Below are 9,863 nucleotides of genomic sequence, written 5' to 3'. Positions count from 1 at the left end.
CGTTACATTAGCTAACTTCCAGTCATTGGGTACCGAAGCCGATTTAAAGGACAGGTTACAAACCTTAGTTAATAGTTCAAGAACTTCACATTTGAGTTCTTTCAGAACTCTTGGGTGAATGCCATCTGGTCCCGTGACTTGTTAATGTTGAGTTTATCAATTAATTCCAAAACCTCCTCTACTGACACTTCAATCTGTGACAGTTCCTCAGATTTGTCACCTACAAAAGCCAGCTCAGGTTTGGGAATCTCCTAACATCCTCAGCCGTGAAGACTGAGGCAAAGAATCCATTTAGTTTCTCCGCAATGACTTTATCATCTTTAAGCGCTCCTTTTGTATTTTCATCGTCAAGGGGCCCCACTGGTTGTTTAGCAGGCTTCCTGCTTCTGATGTACTTAAAAAACATTTTGTTATTACCTTTGGAGTTTTTGGCTAGCCGTTCTTCAAACTCCTCTTTGGCTTTTCTTATTACACTCTTGCACTTAAGTTGGCAGCGTTTGTGCTCCTTTCTATTTGCCTCACTAGGATTTGACTTCCACTTTTAAAGGAAGTCTTTTATCTTTCACTGCTTCTTTTACATGGTGGTTAAGCCACGGTGGCTCTTTTTTAGTTCTTTTACAGTTTTTCTTAATTTGGGGTATACATTGAAGTTGGGCCTCTATTATGGTGTCTTTAAAAAGCGCCCACGCAACTTGCAGGGATTTCACTTTAGTCAATGTACCTTTTAACTTTTGTCTAACTAACCCCCTCATTTTTGTATAGTTCCCCCTTTTGAAATTAAAGGCCACAGTGTTGGGCAGTTGGGATGTTCTTCCCACCACAGGGATGTTGAATGCTATTGTATTATGGTCACTATTTCCAAGCGGTCCTGCTATAGTTACCTCTTGGACCAGCTCCTGCACTCCACTCAGGATTAAATCTAGAGTCGCCTCGCCCCTTGTGGGTTCCCGTACCAGCTGCTCCATGAAGCAGTCATTTAAAGTATCGAGAAATTTTATCTCTGCATTTCGTCCTGAAGTGAAATGTTCCCAGTCAATATGGGGATAATTGAAATCCCCCACTATTATTGGGTTCTTAATTTTGATAGCCTCTCTAATTTCCCTTAGAGAGTGAAATTACTACAAAAGTGAGCATGGAGAGTGGGAACGGTTAGAGGCCCCACCGGGGGGGCTGGCCCTGCTTTCCTACCATCTTCTGATGTTGGCCACCGACCATCAGCAGCCGCTGCGCATGCTGATCTGTGGGTGGCCTTCAGTGGGGGTTTGGCATGGCAGGGAGCAGGCTGGCCAGGGGTCTTTGTCGCTGTCTGCTGGCCATGCATAGGCATGGTCCTCCCCTCCTCTGAACAACCAGAGTTAGTCTGTGCTTGAAAAGAGAGACACAGGAGACTCAAGACAAGAGGGTGAGAAAGATTGAGAAAGGACCTATGAAGACAGCACACACTACAGGGACAGTGCCTGGTTAAGGGATGTGGAGGCACCAAATTGCCCCATTTTTCCTGGTGCCCTATGCAGCTCCGTACTGCTCCAGCGGCCAGCCCGATCCCCCGACTGGCTGAGCCGGCCAGGAAAGCTGCCCCTGCTCCGCCTCTTCCCCAAAGCCCCCACCTTGCCTCTTCCCACCCCTGCTCCACCCCATCCCCCCCCCCCCACTCCACCCCTTCCCCTGAGCTACATCCCGGTGGACGGCAGGAGGGATCCGGTGCACCCTGCACTCACCGGGCGGTGGGAAGTGGAACGACCTGGCCCCAGCCTGCTCTGCTCCACCAGCTCCCAGCTGCACCGCTGGTGATTGTTGGGGGGGTGTTTTCCCCCCACCCCCAAGTTCCAAGGCTGGGAGCAGAGTGCAGCGGGCTGGGGCCGGATCACTCCACTTCCCACTGCCCTGTGAGTGTGGGGTCGGGCCTGCCCTGCAATTACCGGGTGGCGGGAAGTGGAGTGACCTGGCCACAGCCTGCTCCACTCTGCCAGCTCGGGCTGGGGGATGGAGGTGCTGTGTAGGGCACCAAAATGTCTAGGAACAACCTTGAATAGATCATTTTTCCACAGGGACCGATGGCTGTTAGAATAGAGATATTCAGGCTGCCTGTACAGGCCTAGACTGTAAGAACTTAAGTGTATTTTTGTCACTTAGCTACTGACAGGGGTATAAAGCAAAGAACCAAAATCCCAGTCTGCCTGTGTCTGGGCCTTCTCTCCCTAGGAGAGTCTGAGGCCTGGTTCCTAGCAGCAGGGGCAGCCATGAGCTGGGAAGCGAACGGTCCCATCCTCACCTCCCAAACCTGTCACACTGAACTAAGGTGGGGTTGGGCTGTTAGGAAGACGATCCTGTCCCAATAGTGCCCATCACCACCAGATAAAGAAACAGATCTTAAGAGAGCATCCGGTCTGGCAAGAAATCCCTTCTCAATGGTTGTGGTTGGGAAACCCTCATTTCTGTAGGCAGGGCCGGCTCTACAGTTTTCGCCGCCCCAAGCAGCGCGCCGAATTGCCGCCCTGGGTGGGGGGGGCAGTCTGTGCCCTTAGGGCAGCAGGTGCGTTTCTGTGGCTCTGGCTTTTTTACTGCCACAAGCCACAAAAAAAACAAAAAAAAAACCCCACCTGCACGGGGGCCCGGAGCAGTGGAGGGCGTAGTGGGGGGGACAAACCTGCCGCTTGGCCGGAGCGGTGAGGGAGAACAAACCTGCCAGCCAGCCTGAACAGCAAGGGGGGGGGAAGGAAACCAACCTGCTGGCGCCGGAGCGGGAGAGGGGAGGAGGAAACCTGCTGGCCTGTCCGGTCGTAGCAATGAAGGGGCGGGGGCCGGAGCAGCAAAGCAGGGGGCACATGAAACAAACCTGCCGGCCGGAGCAGCAAAGCGGGGGCACATGAAACAAACCTGCCGGCCGGAGCAGCAAAGCAGGGGTGGGGGCACATGAAACAAACCTGCCGGCCGGAGCAGCAAAGCAGGGGTGGGGGCACATGAAACAAACCTGCCGGCCGGAGCAGCAAAGCAGGGGTGGGGCACATGAAACAAACCTGCCGGCCGGAGCAGCAAAGCGGGGGCACATGAAACAAACCTGCCGGCCGGAGCAGCAAAGCGGGCGGGGCATGAAACAAACCTGCCGGCCGGAGCAGCAAAGCGGGGCATGCAACAAACCTGCCGGCCGGAGCAATGAAGGGGGCAGGAAACCTGCCGCTCCGCCGGAGCGACGAAGGGCGAGGAGAACAAACCTGCCAGCCAGCCTGAACAGCAAGGGGGCGGGGAAGGAAACCAACCTGCCGGCCGGAGCAGCAAAGCGGGGGCATGAAACAAACCAATGAAGGGGGTGGGGCAGGAAACCTACCGGCCGGTCGGAGCGACGAAGGAGGGAGGGCGGAAACAAACCTGCCGGCAAGAAACAAACTTGCCGGCCGGAGCAGCGGGGGGGTGGGGGGTGTGTGTGTGTGTGTGTGAAACAAACCTGCCGACCAGAGCAGCCGGGGGGAGGCGTGAAACAAACCTGCCGACCAGAGCAGCAAAGGGCGGGTGGGTGCAAAACAAACTGCCCGGCCCGCCAGAGCGGCGAAGAGAAGAAAAAACAAAACAAAAAAAATACCTGCGGGGCGGCGGGAGCGTGGTTGTAGGGGGACTCCCAGCCCTGCAGACCCCCGGCAGCGGAGTGCACACCCCAGCTGGGAGGGGGAGAGAGAGAAGGGGGGTGGCCAGGGCTTCCTTAAGGGGGCGCTCGCCATGCGGCCCCTCCTGCCGCTCTGGGGGACAGGCAGGGAAGGACGCGGTCTGCCTGCCGGGCTTGCTGCAGACCTGGCACCGCTCCCAGCAGCTCCCCTCCTCTGCGCGCTGCCCCCTGCAGGGTGGCAGAAGCAGCAAACCAAAAGAAAAAAACCTGCAAGGGCAGAGGAAGGAAGCAAAAAAATAAAATAAAAGGGATTCGGCAGGATGCCACCCCTTGGAATCTGCCGCCCCAAGCACCAGCTTGTTCCGCTGGTGCCTGGAGCCGGCCCTGTCTGTAGGTTTTATCTTTATGGCCCCCACTTTTCTATTGTCAATCTGTCTGGTTCTCTAATTGTTTCTATCTGCTGCCGAATTAATTTTGCTGGGTGTAAGTTAATTAGGGGAGTGGGATATAATTGGTTAGAGAATTCTGTTTCGGTATGTTAGAATTGGTTAGTTGGTACAATGATTGGTTAAGGTCTAGCTGAGAATATTACTGTATAAACTGGGGTCAGACAGGAAGTGGGTGTGGAAATTGGAATCATGCTAATGGGGGGGGATGGGACTAGGGAACGGGGAACAGGGACACAGGCAAGGCTCTGCGGTGTCAGAGCTGGGAAGTAGGACGTGGGGTGAACACTCTGCAGTGTCAGAGTTCATAGACTCATAGACTTTAAGGTCAGAAGGGACCATTATGATCGTCTAGTCCGACCTCCTGCACAATGCAGGCCACAGACTGTCACCCACCCACTCCTGTAACAAACCCCTGACCTATGTCTGAGCTACTGAAGTCCTCAACTTGTCTTTTAAAGACTTCAGGGTGCAGAAAATCCTCGAGCAAGTGACCTGTGCCCCACGCTGCAGAGGAAGGCAAAAACCCACCAGGGTCTCTGCCAATCTGCCCTGGAGGAAAATTCCTTCCTGCCCCCAAGTGTGGTGAATCAGCTAAACCCTGAGCATGTGGGCAAGACTCACCAGCCAGACACCCAGGAAAGAATTGTCTGTAGGGATGTGGGGTAAACGCTCTGCAGTGTCAGAGCTGGGAAGGGAACAATGTGGAACAGACTCTATCAGTGTATAGAGATAAGCCTGACTGGTGTGAAGGGCTTCGGAATCTGCTTGCTTGGAAATTAACCCCAGTAAACTTCACTTTGTCTGCGCTTCCGACTTCTGCTCTTTTGCTGCCTGCGTGACAAGAACCAGGGAAGTGGGCAGGGGAAGGGAAAGCCCTCTAACAATGGCACCTTCTCCTCTAGGTGGAAAAGAGGAGACTAAGGGGGGACATGATAGAGGTATATAAAATCATGAGTGATGTTGAGAAAGTGGATAAGGAAAAGTTATTTACTTGTTCCCATAATACAAGAACTAGGGGTCACCAAATGAAATTAATAGGCAGCAGGTTTAAAACAAATAAAAGGAAGTTCTTCTTCACGCAGCACACAGTCAACTTGTGGAACTCCTTACCTGAGGAGGTTGTGAAGGCTAGGACTATAACAATGTTTAAAAGGGGACTGGACAAATTCATGGTGGCTAAGTCCATAAATGGCTATTAGCCAGGATGGGTAAGAATGGTGTCCCTAGCCTCTGTTCGACAGAGGATGTAGATGGATGGCAGGAGAGAGATCACTTGATCATTGCCTGTTAGGTTCACTTCCTCTGGGGCACCTGGCATTGGCCACTGTCGGTAGACAGATACTGGGCTAGATGGACCTTTGGTCAGACCCGGTACGGCCGTTCTTATGTTCTTATGTTCTTAAAATGGGACCAACTGCCTAAGCTATCCTGAACGCTGCATGTCAGAGTTTGGGAATATCAGGATAGATCATCATCAGTTGTCACAGATCCATCAGCATCAGCAGAGCTACGGTGATTTATACCAACCGAATGTCTGGTCTGTTGTGCTGTACTGAGTTAAAAGGTGTCATACGCTGTGCAAATGAAGATGAAAATAGTCTGTTTAAAATTACCCCTTGGTTTCACAGAATCTTGTTTAATGGAGGTTTTTTTTCTAAAAATATGTTTCATTTATTTGAATATCAAACATTTTCATTTAAAATGTCCCAGAGTAAGTTTTGTGCTGGTGAAATATTCCCAGTCGATAGCCCTGGAGAGAGAAGAGTGTTAATAAAGATCGTACAGTATGGAATGGGCTTCCTCAGTGCACCATTCTCTGCCCCCATGGAAGGTCTCATGGGTTCGGGGTGGATACACACCGATAAGGGAATGAAATCTCTCTTGCATAGTTGAGTTTTCTTCTTAGTTTGAGGCGGGAGAAGGAACAGGAACATCTGGACTCACCTAGCTTCCGAGGGAACCATCTTTCTTGATGCTGTCTGACCTGCAAGTCATTGTGGCCCTTTAGGTGGAGATCAGTGGGTATTCTCTAGGAAGCTGCTTTATGACTCTGCTAACCAGGGGCGGCTCTAGGCACCAGCAAAACAAGCTGGTGCCTAGGGCGGCAAAATTTAGGGGGCGGCAAAAGGCTGGGGCCCCAGCTCATCCTGCCGCTGCGAGCCGAGGAGCGGCCCGTTCCCTGCAGCCGGGGGGTGCGGCAGGCTGGGCCGGCGGACCTGCCGCAGTCATGCCTGCGGGAGGTCCACCGGAGCCCCGGGACGACTGGACCTGCTGCAGGCATGACTGCAGAGGGGGCGCTCGTCCCGCGGCTCGGCTGGACCTCCCGCAGGCATGACTGCAGCAGCTCAAGCGGAGCCGCCGGACCCGCGAACCGTCCGCAGCCGCGGGAGGTCCAGCCGAGCCACGCAGGACCAGCGGTCCCTCTGCAGTCATGCCCGCGGGAGGTCCGCTGCTCCCGTGGCTCCGGGGCGCCTCCCGCGCATGACTGCTTGGGGCGGCCAAAAAGGTAGAGCCGCCCCTGCTGCTAACGAACTATCTTCTGAGAAGGACAGGCTGCTCCTCCCACTCTCTCCATTCACTCGTGGTAAATTAGAGAGATTTGTAGCCGTAGGTTGTACAGGATGAGAAGATATTGCATGTGAGCACGGCAGAAAGAGGGAGATGTTTAACTTAGTATTCATTAGAGTCCTTTCTTTTGGAGAGGGAAGCCTTTGCAAACTCTCTTGCTGCTTCTGCTTCCCCACTGCAGAACTTCAGTTTTAGGCTGTGCAAGAGCAGGCATGAGGGTTTCACCCATAGTTTTAATAGAGCTCCCGCTGCTTAACTTTGCTCTTCATTCATATCTCCTCAGTTAATATACAGTGAACCAGTGTGAACATAATCTTACTGATTTCAACAAGAATGCGGGTTCTTGAACGTAATCAGAGTTTATTCCTAGTTTGTGGTTTTAATTGACTTCTTATAAATAGCCTAGCTCCTGGCTTAGTTATGGAAAAGTAGGTAGACAGGTAGACACTAGACAGACGGATTATTTTTCTATGGGGCTAGATAGAGAGAGACATGGTTATGTCTGGGGTTAGATAGACAGAAGCACGTCATTAGACAGACACAGGAGAAAGGAAGGATGGTCCAGAGGTTATCGCACTCTACTAAGACTTGAGGGGTCTGAGTTTAAGTTCTGCCTTCACTGCAGACTTCCTTTGGGACCTTGAGCAAATCACTTAGGGCCAGATTTTTTAAAGGGATTTCAGTTCCTAATTCCCATTGAAATCAATTCAGGCCTCAGATCAGGAACAGGGGCTGTCTTACAGTCCTCTGCACAGAATAGCATCTTGACAACGGCTTCACTGTTGTGATGCACTTTTAACCTGTTTCTATGCACATTCTGAGGTGCGTCCCTGCTGCGGGGCCTGTGTACATTGCAGGTAACAGCGTGACCCCTCCCTACCACCTCAGAAGGCCCCTCCCATCAGTTTTGCAATTTGTACTTTTCCACAAGGAATAACACCAGCAGAAGATCCCCTGCATCAAACGATCGCTCACAAGGAGAGCGGAACCTCCTTTATCCCATCGAATTGGGACCAGGGCCAGATTGGTTAACCAAAAGATCATCGCATGAATGGGAAAGTGCCAGGCTGCATCGCCATCTAGTGACCATAGGAGAGATTGCCCACTTCTGGACCTGTGTGCTCTGGTTGTTGGGTTCATATGGAGAACCGGAGAATTCTGGAATGTATTTTCCCCAAAAGAAGCTATTGTGTCATACAGGAGGCCTGTGATATGCAGGGGGTCAGATTAGATGCTCTAATGATCTCTTCTGGCCATCAAGTTGACTAATTTCTGAAAAACGGAGTGGCGCATTGGGAGCAGTGTCTGATGTTTTACTGTCTAGCCGGCTTGCTTCCTAGAATGAACACTCCTTGAGTGGGGTGATCCACAGGAAGTAGCTCAAACCTCCAAAGTGCCTGGCCAGGGGCAGGACATTAGCCCAGCAAGGGAGGGGTGTGGCAGTGACATCACAAAGGCCTTTTGCAGGGGCTCAGACTATTGGCCAAAGGTGGTGGGGAGGTGGTGACCTCACAGAGAGATGCTGACATCAGCCAGGCAGGACAGGGGCGAGGGGCCAGGGAAACCTCAGAGACTCCCGTGGCTTTGCTTCAGCAAGTCTCCTTCTCGAGGTGTTTCTTTGAGGACTAAGAGAGTATTCGGGTTCACGTACGGGAGCGCCAGGAGGAACCTCTTTCGAGTTTTCTCCTTCCTTTTAGTGATTTTATTAGAAAACAGATGTCCCTGTTTAGAAGGTAAGAGCCTCCTCGAGGTTTGAAACCTGTTCAGTCTGATCCATCTGGTGACAGTTGAATTCTAGGCAAGGAAAACATGAGCTTAAGGAGGCAGAATTTTATTCCGCAGCTGAGATTTTGTCCCTTAGAATCACTGGGGACATTAGGGTTTGTCCTTTTTGTTTCACCTTTTCCTTCGTCCATCCCTCCCTCCTTTCTCGTCGTCTCTTGCTTCGTTTTTCCTTTCTCCTGTTCCCCTCCTAACACCAGGAGAGTGGTGTGTGTGTGTGTGTGTGTGTTAGTTTGCAGGGACTGGTAGTGGGCAGTGTGCTCTGAGAATAGCCGAGCCTTTGATCACAGCAGAGCCCTGATTATGGGGCCTATAAAGGCAGACGAGGAGTCATCCAGCAGCACACTGAAGCCGTTGTCAAGATGCTATTGATAACCTCTGGACCATCCTTCCTTTCTCCTGTGTCTGTCTAATGACGTGCTTCTGTCTATCTAACCCCAGACATAACCATGTCTCTCTCTATCTAGCCCCATAGAAAAATAATCCGTCTGTCTGGTGTCTACCTGTCTACCTACTTTTCCATAACTAAGCCAGGAGCTAGGCTATTTATAAGAAGTCAATTAAAACCACAAACTAGGAATAAACTCTGATTATGTTCAAGAACCAACATTCTTGTTGAAATCAGTAAGATTATGTTCACACTGGTTCACTGTATATTAACTGAGGAGATATGAATGAAGAGCAAAGTTAAGCAGCGGGAGCGCTATTAAAACTATGGGTGAAACCCTCATGCCTGCTCTGGCTTCTTGCACAGCCTAAAACTGGAGTTCTGCAGTGGGGAAGCATAATAATAATAATTCTCTGCTACATTAAAGAGCCCTTTAATACCCAATATGTTCTCTCCATTAAGGCACTTCAACACTTCAATGAAGTTATCTTTCAATCTTCTTTTCATAAGTTAAACAGGTTGAGCTCTTTCAATAGCTCACTAGAAGGCATTTTTCTCCAGCCCTCAGAACATTTGGTGGCTCTTTGCTGCCCCAGCTCCAATTTCACAACTTCTTTTTCAAACGAGGACACCAAAACTGGAGGCTGTATTCCAATATCAGGCTCACTGATGCCGTGTTACCTCCTGTGATGTTATTGACATAAACTGTAACTGTATAGATATAGATATAGATATTGTCATTAATATATATTGTCCACATGGACTCCTCCTGAGGGTCGAAATGACAGTCTGGACCTATACATTGAATGCTTCCGCCGACGTGCACAGGCAGAAATTGTGGAAAAACAACATCGCTTGCCTTACAACCTAAGTCGTGCAGAACGCAATGTCATCCACAGCCTCAGAAACCATCCTGACATTATAATCAAAGAGGCTGATAAAGGAGGTGCTGTTGTCATCATGAACAGGTCTGACTACCAAAAGGAGGCCGCCAGACAACTCTCCAATACCAAATTTTACAGGCTACTTCCCTCAGGCCTGGTCTACACTAGGACTTTAATTCGAATTTAGCAGCGTT

This window comes from Mauremys reevesii, linkage group 17, assembly GCF_016161935.1.
Source record: "Mauremys reevesii isolate NIE-2019 linkage group 17, ASM1616193v1, whole genome shotgun sequence".
Taxonomy (NCBI): domain Eukaryota; kingdom Metazoa; phylum Chordata; order Testudines; family Geoemydidae; genus Mauremys; species Mauremys reevesii.
Note: the sequence above shows the minus strand (reverse complement) of the source record.